At 43.5% G+C, this 14,519-nt stretch overlaps 1 protein-coding gene across 1 annotated transcript in view; it reads left to right on the plus strand.

The window, feature by feature from the left end:
* The first annotated feature begins 8,188 nt into the window (after window positions 1–8,188).
* Window positions 8,189–14,519, plus strand: part of pik3c2b (phosphatidylinositol-4-phosphate 3-kinase, catalytic subunit type 2 beta) — a 168,403-nt gene continuing 162,072 nt past the window's right edge. The window contains exon 1 of the mRNA XM_072278776.1: window positions 8,189–8,320. The gene's annotated coding sequence lies outside the window, so the exon portion shown is untranslated. The remainder of the gene's footprint in view (window positions 8,321–14,519) is intronic.

Genomic DNA, 14,519 nt, shown 5'->3' on the forward strand with positions numbered 1-14,519 from the left:
ACAAACATGTGAAAGTTCACCTGAAGCACTCTTGTCAGACCACCCACAACCTCAACCATCTTCCTGTGTTCGAGGCATGATTCCCATCACTGAGGAACTTTCAGTCCAAATGAAGCATCCCAACCTGAAATTCAACTGTACGTTTCCCTCCACTGATGCCGCATGACCTGCTGAGTTCCTTCAGCAGCTCACATTTCCCAGCATCTGCAGTCCCTCGTGTCTCTGCTGAGGAATTTTTCCCAGGATTCCATAAGACATGGGAGCAGAAATGGGGGATTCAGCCCAGCAATTCTGCTCTGCCACCCTATCATGTCTGATATACTGCATTATTCCTCTCAAACCCATTCTCCATAACCTTTCACACTCTTATTAGTCCAGAACTTGCCAACTTTCCCTTTAAATATACGCAATGACAACGTACAGCCTGTGGCAACGAATTCCACAAATTAATCGCCCTGTAGCTAAAGAAATTCCTCCTCATCTCTGGTTTAAAGAGGCATCCTTGTATTCTGAGGCTGTGCCCTCTTGTCCTAGACTGCCTCATTACAGGAAACGTCCTCTCCATTCTATCTAGGCCTTTCAATGTTCAATAAGTTTCAATATGAGATCCCTCTTTATTCTTCTAAACTCCAGAGCCATCAAATGCTCCTCACACATTCTCTTCATTCCCGGGATCATTCTCGTGAATCTCCTCTGGACCCTCTCCAATGCCAGCACATCTTTTTTTGACATAAGGGGCCCAAAACTGTTCACAATACTCTAATTGGGGTCTGAACATCCTTGCTTTCATATTCTAGTCCTCTCGAAATGAGGGCTAACATTGTGTTAACTTCCTTACCTCTGAATCTTCCTGCAAGTTAATCTTTAGTGAATCATACATGAGAACTTGCAAGTCACTTTCCACCCCAGATTTCTGAATTTGCTCCCTGTTTAGAAAATAGTCTATACATTCTAACACTTTGTCTTAGCACTCATGAGTTGTAGATCTTCTTGGAGCCAAATCCTCCCAGCATCTGGTTGACTGTCCATCACCAGTCATGACTGTATGTGGCTAGATTATCAGATGGGGGGATGATTTGGCTCTGACTGTGGAATGTGGCCTTGATGTAGACTGTTGGGTGTTGAGCATGCACTTTGCAGTTTTACAGTCACATAACTTGCTTCTAGGTGTGTCAGACATTGTTTCCTGCTTCCACACTTGTCATGGAAATAATGTGGGTGGACTTCACTCTGTCACAAAGTTTGAAACTACCTGTAAGGTCCCAGCTTCCTTCTTTCATAATCCATGTGCCCTAGCACCACCCAGTGCCCTAACTTTGAGCTCACACATTCTTCGAACACTTTCTCTCATTTCCTCTGCAAGGTCACCTTGACAACATTGCTGCCTACACCCATTTTTCATTAAGCCCCTGACCAACAACAAGGCTGGTCGTTGCACCAGCTGAATGAGTGAAATACACTCAGTGGCCACTTTATTAGGTACACCAGTGCACCCCCTCAGCCAATCATGAGGCAGCAACTCAATGCATAAAAGCATGCAGACATGGTCAAGAGGTTCAGTTGTTCTTCAGACCAAACATCAGAATGGGGAGGAAATGTGATCTAAGTGACTTCAACTGTGCAATAATGCCAGATGGGGTGGTTTGAGTGTCTCAGAAACTGCTGATCTCCTAGAATTTTCACTCACAAGAATCTCTAGAGTCTGTAGAGAATGGTGAGAAAAATGAAAAAAAAAAATCCAGTGAGTGGCACTTCTGTGGGTGAAAACACCTTGCTAATAAGAGAAGTCAGAGGACAAAGGAAGGCAACAGTAACTCAGATAACCACATGTGACAACAGTGAAGAGCATGTCTGAATACACAACACATTGAACCTTGAAGTAGATGGGCTTCAACAGCAGAAGACCATGAACATACACTCAGTGGCCACTTTATTAGATACAGGCGGTACATTATAAAGTGGCCACTGAGTATAAATTTAGAAGATGATGAAACATTTGAGGACTGCATTGAAGATTGAGAGGAAGAGTACAAAGACAAAAGATTTTAAATCAGTGATTTTCGAGATTTAATTTCTAATTTGAAGCTACAAGAAATGGTTTCATGGGTAGAAGCGCTTCTGATGCTTCTGATGAGGAGGGGCATTATTCCTCATAGGAATTAGTTTCTCGAATCTTCCTAATAGACATAGAAAGTTTCTTTTTGCTTCAAATCACATCTGTCTCTCTCAGAAGCACCTTAAAGCTCACATCTTTGATCAAATTCTTGCTCAGATGTTCCACAATCCCCTTCTCGTCTCAGTGAAATTGTTTTGGTGCCTAAAAGACATTTTATTAAAATTCAATATTGTATTCACCTCCTAAGTATGTCCAGCGGTTTTTTTTCATTCTATCTGCTGTACTTTCAGAGATAAAATGACACTTGATTTCAATCCTCCCCCTGACCACTTTAACATTTATTCATAAAGTTTGAATAATTTTGAAGTTTGTTTAATTCAGAAAGATAGAGCTTGCACAGAACATTATCCAATGGCAGTATCAATAAAATAAAGACAGAGAGAAAAGGTGATATAATTATACTCCGTGGATCACAAACTACGTTGGTGTAGCTGTAAAGAATTTCATCACTGGTGTCCATGATTTCCATCCAGCTCTGATTCACTAGAGGGTTTTGCAAAACCCTTTAGAGGAGCAAAGTCCTGCTGAAGGATTATGACGTAAATTGTTTCAATTTTAAGATGCATGCTAATGTATTTCCTTTTGGATTAATACACTGAAACAGATCTTAACCACAAGAGATTCTGTAGATGCTGGAAATCCAGAGTAACACATAGAAAGTGCTGGAGGAACTCTGCAGGCCAGGCAGCATCTATGGTAAGGAATAGCTTCTTGGCTCGAAACGTCAACTCTTCATTCCCCTTCATAGATTCTGCCTGACCTGCTGAGTTTCTCCAGCAGTTTGTGTGTGTTACTCTGAAGCAGATTTGTTTTGCTGGTTTTTCAATCCTAATGGTAAAAGATCTCAAAGCATTTTTCTATAAAATTTGTGCCTCTATACTCTCTGATATTGTTGTGAATGATTGATGTTTTTAATTTTGACAACCCCCTTGGCAGTGAATTCCTGATTGTCAGAATTGTTTGTTCAGGTGCTTTAACTGGTCACGGCAAAATTTACCATTCTCAACTCTTATTTTGATCCATTTCCACTCACAAAGGGTATGAGACAGATGTAACAAAATGGAAATATAAAATTAAAACGTATTTCCTTTCTCGATGCAGTGTCCAAATCCTGCAACACATTGGTCAATAGTACTAAGGAAATGCCTTTATAAGAAATGGTTCCAATTAACAGCTAATCAAACCCTTGTCAAATTCATTACGAATGAAGAATACATTCTGGTCTTTCTGCTTACATCCATATCCAAAAAAGATTTAAAAATTAAGATTAGCTTTATTTGTCACATTTGCATTGAAATAGTGCAACATATCTTGTGTCAAATCAAATCAGTGAGATTGTGCTATCTTATTTCCCCTATCTTAGAAAGGATGTACTGATGTTGGAGAGAGTTCAGAGAAGATTTACGAAGATGATTCCTGGAATGCAGGAGCTAACATATGAGGAGTGTTTGTCGGCTCTTGGATTGTATTCATTAGAGTATAGAAGAATGAGAGGAGATCTCATAGAAACATTTCGAATGTTGAAAGGGTTGGACGGAGTAGATGTGGAAAGGTTGTTTCCCTTGGTAGGTGAGTCCAGGACAAGAGGCCATAGTCTTAGAATTAGAGGGTGCCCAGTTAAAACAGAGATGAGGAGAATTTTTTTTTAGCCAGAAGGTCGTGGATTTGTGGAATTCGTTGCCACATACAGCTGTGGAGGCCCGATCATTGAGGGTGTTTAAGGAGGAGATTGACAGGTATCTAATTAGTCAGGGTATCAAAGGATATGGGGAAAAAGCCGGAAACTGGAACTAGATGGATGAATAATTTAGCTCATGGGGGAGCTGCGGAGCAGACTCGATGGGCCGAATGGCCTACTTCTGCTCCTGTGTCTTGTGATCTTGTGCTGGGCAGTTTGCATGTTTCTGCCACCAAAATTCAATGCCCACAATTTACTACCCTAACCCCTACATCTTTGGAATATGGGAGGAAACTGGAGGAAACGCACATTTTCACGGGAAGAACATCCAGGCACCTTACAGGGAGTGGCAGGAATCGAACCCTGATCTTTCAGCTGGTGCTGTAAAGTGTTACACTAACCACTTTCAAAGAAAGTGTGGAATCTTACAAGACATTTCACCAAGATTGTTGTTCCAGTGTAAACAACATATTTCTTATAGCAATTATTTACAGGAGGAGATGTCAGTTTCTTTGGGAGACCAACGTTCAGCCTTTGTTCAGTGAATATCCCTCTAGAAGGCTGAGATCTGTAACTGAATGCTAAGCACCTTATGTAGACCGACAGTCTGGTGTAGTACGGCGGGAGTTCTGAACAATGGGAGGAAATTTTTTCTTTCGGACGAACTGTTAAAGAAAAGCATCAAGGGCTCTCAAACAGACATAGACGGCAGTGATGCTTCACTTGACAAGCCCAATATCTTTTATGCACGCTTTGAAAGGGAGGATAACACTACACCTGTGTGAACTCCCACAGCATCTGGCAATCCTGTGATCTCTGTCTCGAAAGCCGATGTCAGAACACCCATAGAGAGGGTGAATCCTCGCAAAGCATCAGGCCTAGGTGGCAAACGCAGACATCCCACCTCTCCCTAAAATTCCGGGAGTCTCCCGCATATTGATAGCGGCTCCCTGTCGCCTGGAAATTATATACAATATCCCGGAAATCGATTTTTTTGAGAGGCAGAGCGAGAGCGAGAGGGAGAGGGAGAGCAAGCATCCTGATTGGTCTCTCTTCAAAGATGCTAATCTTGATGCTAAGTAGACCTATCAGTTTCCTGTGTGGGCGGGCTTTACAGTCAACCTCAGAAATGACAGTGTTGCTCGCTGCACTGTTTGCAACAGTGACTTTTCTATTGCCCATGGTGGGTTAAAATGTAAAAGACATGTTGAGGTGAGTTTGACAGGTGTCATTCATTCATTAGCATAGCTAACATTATTTAAACTAGCTGGCTAGCTGCCAAGGAGCTACTCTATTGATGTCCTGCGTGATGAGGCCAAACTCCCTGTAGGCTTGCTTAAAGTTGTAATAGAATAAACATGATAATATAAGTACATATTTTAATGTCACATTTTCTGCATATACCCAACTTGGTTTACAGATTAGACAAAATCACTAAACAAAGTAATACATACACCCTTGGAGGTTGACCGTGGGGGCAGGGTGGCGGGGTGCTACCTCCCTGAAATGAGTTTTTGCAGGGTGGGCTGTCTGCATAGCTGCCCAGGCACAATTAGCTGGAGTGTCCAAGGACATTTTCAACCTCGTACTGCTGCAGCCTAAGCCTCCCACCTGCTTCAAAAGAGGTCCAGTCACGCTAGTGCCCAAGACGAGCAAGGTGAGCTGCCCCGAATGACTGTCACCCTGCAATACTCATATCCACTGCAATGAACTGCTTTAAGAGGTTAACTTTGGCTAGGTGAACACCTGCCCGATCCGCAGCAATTCACCTACCGCCACAATGGGTCTACAGTGGACCACAATCTCACTGGTTCTCCATTCTGCCTTACAGTACCTAGAGAGCCACAAGATACACTTCAAGCTGCTCTTTATCACTGTTCAACACCATCGTCCCCACAATATTAATGGCCACGCTTCAAAATCCGGGCCAGTATACTATAACTCTCTCTACACCTGGATCCATCAGGGAGGGGGTACAGGAGCCTGAAAACCCACCTACAATGATTCAGAAACAAACAGCTTCTTCCACTTTGCCATCAGATTTCTGAACAGTCCATAAACACTACCTCATTATTCCCTTTTCTTTTTTGCACAACGCCTTTATTTTGTAATCTTTTTACTTACAAGATGGCAGGAGCGAACAATGCAACCAGCAGCGATGTCCTGCTGACAGTTCACAAAACTACTAATTTGGCTTCTTTATTCAAATACGATCCTACTGCCGAACTGCATGCAATTGGAGCCTATGATTTGGGGCCGATTGAGCAATCTGGAGGTTTGCTGTCCCCAGGAGAGTTCGATGAGGTTTGGAGTGGAGTGTGTGCCCTGGAGGTCTGGTAGCCTGGAGACTCCCATGGCTTTTCTCCCACTGAGGTGTCGAGGGCATGGATCCATGATCGATTCCATTGCTTCTCTCTGTTTGAGAAGTTGAGCAAGGCTGAAATTGGACTGGTCTTCCTCTCCCTCTCGCTAGATGCTGTCGGAGGAAAGTCTTAGGGTCAACATTGATCGACGAGGCTGTGGACTCATTTTGGGGGACTCTGAGGTTCATGTTGCATGTGTTTCTGGATCTTGGTTACTCCTTTTTTGCCGTTTATTTTTGTGCGGTTTAATCGGAGCAATTATTGCGGACTGGGGCATTTAAGTGAAGAATGGCCCTGCGGTCTGCAGTGGGCTAGTGGCGCAGCGCTAAGCTGAGCTAAACTGAGCACCACTGGACTCCTGATTTGATAATCTGTGTTGTCCACTCGCTTTTTGCTGTTTGCAAAATTTGTTCTTTTTTTCTGCGTGTTGGGTGCTTGATGTTTTCTTGAACAGGTTCCATGATGCTTCTTCATTTCGTGGCTGCCTGCGGGGGGACATCCTGAATACATACTTTGAAAATAAAAATACTTTGAATATTTTCTGTCTTTGCACTGTACTACTGCCAGAAAGTTTCTGGTTCTGTTTTTGGTTGGACTTCCTCATTTGGAAACCACACTCAGTGTGGTCATGGTGACTGAGAGTGGAGAGGGGAGTTGGCCACTATAAAAAGGAGAGGGGGAGTGGTGAGACAGGGGCCTGAAGTGATTGGTGGTCTGAGGAGGGTTGAACAAAGACAAGCAGGTTGAGTCAGGTAGGGGAAGGAGAGGGGGTTGAGTTGGGAGCCAGAGACGGGTAAATAAAAATAGACAGGTAGTTCTAGGAGAGGTTGAAGATTGAGATTGTGAAGATGATTGAGGGTGAAGGTGGGGTAAACAGGAATACAATCTCATGAGGATAGGTTGAGCAAGCTGGGGCTTTTCTCTTCAGAGTGAAGGAGGTTGAGAGGTGACTTTATAAGATAAATCGAGTGGATAGCCAGAGGCATTTTCAACGGGATGAGCAACACGCACAACACGCTGGAGGAACTCAGCAGGTCGGACAGCATCCGTGGAAACGAAGAGTCAACATTTCTGGCTGAGACCCTTCATCAGGACCCCAGCATCTGCAGAGTATTTTGTCGTCAAGTGGATGAAATTGGTTATTATCAGGGGATATAATTCTTTACACAGTAGTGTATAGTAGGTGCGTGGTAACACCCCGCCACGGGTGCTGGGAGAGGCAGATACAGGTACATAAGAGGCATTTAATAACATCTTAGATAGGCACATGGATGACAGAAAAATGGTGGACTATGTAGGAGAGAAGGATTGATCTGAGTGGATAGTGTAGGATGGATATTAGTGGCAGGATACGGAAGAAGATTGCCAGGTCTTTCTTCCGCGCAGATACTACTGCGGCCCAAGTTGGGACCCGGCCGGATTCGAACTCACCATTCACCTCGAAGTGCTAACGCCGCTACACCACCAGCCGGCCTCGATTCTTGCAAGGTCGGCACGACATTATCAGCGGAAGGGCCAGTACAGTGCAGTAATGATCTCTGCTACCTGTTCACAAAGGCGACTGGAGCTGGAATCTGATAAGGAAGATAATAACGCGAAACTATTGACTGATAGAACAGGCTGAAGGAGTAGAATGATTTCCTACTCCTAACATGTATATTTAAATGTCCCTCGTTGGTGCGATCAATCCAGTAAGTTTTCTCCAAATTCCTGAAGTATGGTATTCAGAATGAGATACAACACCGTCCTCCCCTCGAGGTCTGACTAGTGTTTTATGAGGATTCAACGTGACGAACCAGGTTCTACACTGGTTTGTACGAGTAGGGAAGTTATTCTCGATGTAATTCCCGCGAATGTCCAGTAGAGGTCAGCTTTTCCCCGACCATCTAGAGCCTGTCATTCATCTATTGCCTCAGGGGGCTCTCTGCAAACCGGAAAAGGTTTTTCTCACACACACCGAGTGTATGGTAGTTGTGAAGCCGTAGGAATGGAGAGCGCAAAGGACCTGAGCGATGTTGAGATTGCTTTAATCCATCTGGAATTTTGAAAGGGAACACGAGGCAATTTAATTTCCTCTTGTTTTGAGAGCGAGAGGGCCACGAGGTAAAATATTCATAGCCTATTCCGGCTGGATTTGCTGTTCTTTTGCTTGTGAGAGCCAGTGGGGTTTAAATGATATTGATATTGTTTTGCATTGGGGGGAAGTGTGGGGGTAGTGAGAACTGAGGGCAGGTTAGGGGACGGATTTTCTTTCCTTCTGGGAGTCTCCTCGGTCCGGCTTCCGAGCTGCAGGTGGATGGATGGATAGTTGGTCCGATACATTCGTTTCATTGTGTCGTTGCAAGAGGGAACTGGCGGAGGTTCCCCCTTCTTTCTGCTCCGGAGGGTGGCAGTGAATTTGCCTCAGAGCCGTTCGGTTTAAATGGAATGCTGCGGGGGTTAGATCCCGCATTATCGGGAAAGGGGTGGGGATTAGACACGGGCATTTTCCAGGAGGTCTGTTGATTATGGAGAGGCTGCTGTTGAAAAAACGACCGGGTGGTTGTGTGTCTATGAAAGAAAGAGTCAGGCAGGCAGAAAGAGGTGGAAAATGAAAGGGCTGCCCTGTTAACGCAAGCGTCTTCCATCAATTGCCAATTTCAGGCACGATTGCATTGCTGGAATAAAGAATTGGATGGGGGGGGGGTGCTTCTTAAGCAATTGTTTTAGTAACGAACTGATATATTAAGATTAAAAAAAGGAGAAACACATAATTTCAAATTGTTTTTCTTTTTAACGCAGTAAATTATGAGTTGAAATAGATACCTAAAAGAATGGAGAGTACTGATCCTTTAAATTTCGGAGGTAAATTGGACATTTTATTTGGAAAGGGGGTTAAAGGAGAAGGATGTAAATAGCCGGATAGTTCATCACTCCCTCGACGGTCAGGGTAAAACAAAACTGTTGTTTGTATCAGGGAATAGCAATAGCAGTTGCATGATTCAAGTGAGGGTGCTTTCAAGTAAATTTAGAGGTTTAAACCGAGCATGCCATTACGATCCTGGGAGTAACCAATTACAGTGGGAATGCTTTTATTTCTGTACAATGGCGTGTCGGAGACAGGAAGACCGTATTTGATTTAAGTGCGCGGTTCTCCTTATCTCATTGTGAGAAACTGCACATTTGTCTGATTTCAACATTTGTCTCAGAATGGATATGTGCGTAGCATTTCACCACACTGTCAAAATGGTTTGACAGTGCTTCACACAATAGGGAATTGAAACTATTGTAGCGTTGCCATACAATGGTATTGAAACTATGAATAGTGTAAAATAAACAGCAGAGAGTCCCGCAGGCTCTTTATCTTATTCCTGATGGACTTCAATGGAAGTAAACCTGAGAAAGATCTATAGGGGCTCCCAGTTATTACCTTTTATCATATTAATATTAAACCCAGCTGTATCATTCAGGTGCCATGATATGGGCATAATAGCTCCTTGTGATATAAAATGCATCTTTTTTTCTTTACAAATCCGAAATGTTGCAGATTTTCTGGAAATCAGAAATACTGTATACAGTACTGACAATGTGCGGTATGGTAGTGTAGTGGTTAGCACGATGTTTTACAGTACTGGTGACTGGGGTTCAAATCCCGCCGCTGCCTGTATGTTCTCCCCGTTACCGCGTAGGTTTCTTCCCACGGTCCAAAGATCTACAGATCGGTAGGCCGTTGTAAATTGTCCCGTGATTGGTCCAATCCCGTGATTAAATCGGGGGATTGCTGGGCGGTGTGCCTTGGAGGGCCGGATGGGCCTACCCTTCTCCGAATTGTGTGGAGAGTCTTTCCCACACACCAGTAGACAGAGTAAAATCCCCAGTTTTAGTTATGTGATCTTCGGGAGGCACCACAGAAGGCTTTTTTTTTGGTTTTTGTTTAGCACCTTCTGTGTTGATATCCTGTGTCATGAGAGGTCATAATTGTTTAGAGTTTGTGAACAACTTTCCACTTGAAGTTCTGTTTATGTTTGGTGTTCAGAATGGCTGCCGTTCATTGTTATTGCGGAGTCACAGGTTCATTGAGAATGGTGTTATATTGGTTATTTTAATTCAAGCGGGATAATCTATAAAATTAATGAAATGTCTGCATTATTATTAGTAAGGCCAGCAATTATTTCCCGTCTCAAACTCGCCCATGAAAAATTATGGGGAACTACCTTCTGCAATCTGTGTGTGATAGGTCATAGAAAAATACAACCACAATGGATTCTGCAAATGCTGGAAATCCAGTGTAATAAGTATAAAATGGGTGCCACGGTAGTGCAACAGTTAGCCTGACACTACAGCAGCTCGGGGTGCCGGAGCTCAATTTCATAGGACATAGGAGCAGAATTAGGCCATTTATCCCATGGAGGCTGCTCCACTCAGTGACCTCTGTAAGCAGGTTTGTACATTCCTTCCGGTGTGCGGGTGGGTTTCCTCCGGGTGCTCTGGTTTCTTCCCACGATCCAAAGACGCACCGGTTCGTAGGGTGAATTCTCCAGTGGTTAGGCAAGGGTTAAATCAGTGTGTTGCTGGTCGGCATGGCTTGGGGGTCTGGAAGGGCCTATTCTAAGCTGTATCTCTAAGTAAATAATATATAAAATTCTCAAGGAAGTCAGTAAGCCAGGCAGTATCTATAGATTGAATAAACAGTTAACATACTACAGCACAGGGACAATCCTTTCAGCCCTTGATGTCTGTGCTGACCATAAGACATAGGAGCAGAATTAGGCCATTTGGCCCATCACGTTTGCTGTGCCATTTCATCATGGTTGATCCATTTCCCCCCTCAACCCCATTCTCCTGTCTTCTCCCCATAACCTTCAATGGCCGGACTAATCAACAACCTCCGCCTTAAATGCACCTGGTGACCTGGCCTCCACAGTCACCCGTGGCAACGAATCCCACAGAATCACCACACTGTGGCTGAAGTAATTCCTCCTCATCTCTGTTCTAAGTGGACATCCCTCTATTTTGAGGCTGTCTCTTCTGGTCCGAGACTTCCCCACCAAAAGAAACAATTTAAACTATACAGATGATGCCAATTTAAACTAGATGTACAGTACATATTGAAGTAATGGGAGTAAATATTGAATGTCATTGATAGGATGTCAACCAAGCTGTTAGTTTGTTATGGAATTGAGCTTACTGTGTGTTGTTAGAGCAGTAGTTATCTAGACAACTAGGGAGTATTGTGGCTTGCTATTGACTTGAGCCATGTAGAGGCACTAATTATATACCTACTTTTGCCTGAAGGGTTTTGCAGAGTCAGGAGATGCGTCACCCATTGCAGGATTCTGTGTAACTGTACAATTTGTGCAGCTGTTCCAGAAATGAATTTTGTCTGACATCCAGCTTGTTGGTGGGAAACTCAATGACGATTATGTCATTCAATGCCAACCACTGGAGGTTACAATCATGAGCTGATCATTATCTGTTGCTTGTCCAGCACAAAAGTGGCGTACCGCATCTCAATCCAAACATAATTTGTCTTGATCTCGACAATATGCAGACAATATATGAAGAACTGCAAATCTAATTTGGCGATTGTCACCCACCCACCCACCTCCCCCCTCACCTGGTCTCACCTATCACCTGTATGCTCGTACCTCTTTCCTTCTCCCCACCACCTTATTCTGGCTTTTGTCCCCCTCCTTTCCAGTTCTAATGAATGATCTCAGCCTGAAACATTGACTGTGTATTCCCCTCCACAGATGCTGCCTGGCCTGCTGAGTTCCTCCAGCATTTTGTGTGCATTGCTCAAGATTTCCAGCATCTGCAGAATCTCTAGTGTTTATGTGTAAACTGCCACTTTTGACCTTTTTCAAAGATGGATGGTCATTGAGATAATTGGACCATAGATACTGTCTTCATTAACTCCACACTGATACCCTGAGACTGAGGTAATTGGATTTCCAGGAAAACCAAACATCAACCTTTAATGTCCAATGCTATGAACACCATCTAATATCCTGCCACATAACAGCATAAAGATGATCCATTTGGGACAACATGCTTGTACATTTATTTACTTTATTCTGAACTGCTATTTCAGAGAAAGTAGCAAGAATGGGCCTTCAATCCTGCTCCCAGCATTGTCATGTCTCTTCCTGACCTATCCAGTTCCCCCTTTTCAACACATCAGGTCATCTCCCATGCACTTCTCTACCTACTGATCCCATCTGACCACCTCATCTCCCTTGTCAGATTCCATTGTCTATCACCTTCCAGCCTCTGTCACTATTTCCCCTCATATCTCCTCCATCTGTCTATCACCCCCCTCATCTAGATCTACCTATCGCTTGCCACCTCCTGCTCCACCCCTTTCCCTCAACTCTTTATACTGGCCATCTCCCCTCTGTTTTTCAGTCTGGATGAAGGGTCTCAACCTGAAACTTAGACTGTCCATTTCCGTCTATGATGCTGTCTAACCCACTGAATCCCACTGGCATTTTGGCAGTTGTTCCTGGTCCACTATCTCCAATCACTTGTGTGCAAAACCTTAAGCTGGCTTTAACTCCTCTTGTGTGCTATTTCCCAATTCCCCTCTACTCCTCCATTGATTGGCCAACTTCTACTTCAAATAGTCTTGATTGGCCAGCATTCAATAGCAGGGCAGAGAATTCCAGAGATTCACCAAACTGGTAAAAAAAAATTGTGTACCTCAATATTAAATGATTGGCCCCTTACCTTGTAGTTCTGTCCCGTTGCTTAGAGACCTCAGCGGCACTAATCACATACCTACTTTTGCATGAGGAGTTTCAGAGTCTTGGTATTGAGTAAAGGTCAAGTATCAAAGAGAGTGCTGAAGAGAATATTTGAACCAGAGTATTCTTGTGTTTTTACTTTTCTGATTTTGTGGGCTGTTGTTGGGCATCTTTGACAAGAATATAATGTTGGCATGTGGAGCTGTGGCATGAATTTTTGCAGGATACTTGTCTATTGGCATGAATTGAGTATTTTGGGTGACAAAATACCACATTATTTGGGGTGGTTAATTGTATTGATTTTTTAGCAGGTCCCCTTTCTGGAATGCACTTCTTGGAAAATATTAGGATTTTGCTTGTGTGTAGGCTGCACTGATGAATGTTGCTTTTTGTTAATGGATCATGGCTTTTTTTTTGGTGCACTGTTTGAATGAGTCTTATGCAAAAGATTTTGTTGAGACTTGTTAATATGGTTCTGTTTTGTTGAACTCCTCCGCACCACGCCCACAACCTTCTGACCTCAGAATGTTGTGCCAATTAGTCATTGGCCATTTTGTTTACAGGTGAGCCTGTTTCAGGTTGTACGGAAGCTGACAACAATTACTGGCACCGATTTTCAAAAATACATAGGTAGATTGGGCTGTACTTTTGGATTAGTATACTGTACATGCGCTGCATCTGAAGTTTATCGGACCTGTTTCAGAGCGGTTTTGGGTTCCTTATATAAGAAAGGATGTGCTGGCATTGGAGAGGGTTCAGAAGAACGATCTTGGGAATGAAAGGGTTGATTATGAGGTGGCAGGGTGGAGATGCACCTTTACCAGAGGAGGTGTAAGACGCTCCTTCCCACCGATAGCCAGCAGGTCACCCTTGGACAAGGTGTAGCACCTACTTAGCTCCCCCGATCAGGGTCATATGGAGCCATGGGTGTACATCACAAATCTTGGTTATGCGCTGACTGATATCAGGCAGACAATCTCTGAAGAGGATTGATAATGGCTGGGGTCACCTATCTTGTAAAGACACTGCACAGAAGAAGACAGTGGCAAACCACTTCTGTAGAATTTGCCAACGACAATCATGGTCATAGACCAAAATCACCTACGTCATAGTCACAGCACATGATGATGATGAATGTATGAGGAGCGTTTGATGGTTCTGGGCTTGTACCTGCTGAAGTTTCGAAGAAATGAAGAAAGATCTCATTGAAACCTATTGAAAGGCTAGATAGAGTGGACATGGAGAGGATGTTTCCTGTAGTGGGAAAGATGAGAACCAGAGGGCACTGCCTCAAAATACAAAGACATCCCTTTTGAATAGAGAGGAGGAGGAACTACTATAGCCAGAAGGTGGTGAATCTGTGGAATTCATTGCAACAGACAGCTGTTTAGTAAATCAGGCTCCTGAACCGGTGCGGATGACTTCAATCTCCACTGCTCTGAATTGATATTACAACCTACAGATTCACTTTCAGGAACTCTGTACATCTCAAGTTCTCAGTATTTTTTTATTTGCACAGTTTGTCTTTTACACATTGGAAGCTTGTCATTCGTTGTCAGTTTATAGAGCTTTTTATA

Source organism: Mobula birostris, chromosome 14, assembly GCF_030028105.1.
Source record: "Mobula birostris isolate sMobBir1 chromosome 14, sMobBir1.hap1, whole genome shotgun sequence".
NCBI lineage: Eukaryota > Metazoa > Chordata > Chondrichthyes > Myliobatiformes > Myliobatidae > Mobula > Mobula birostris.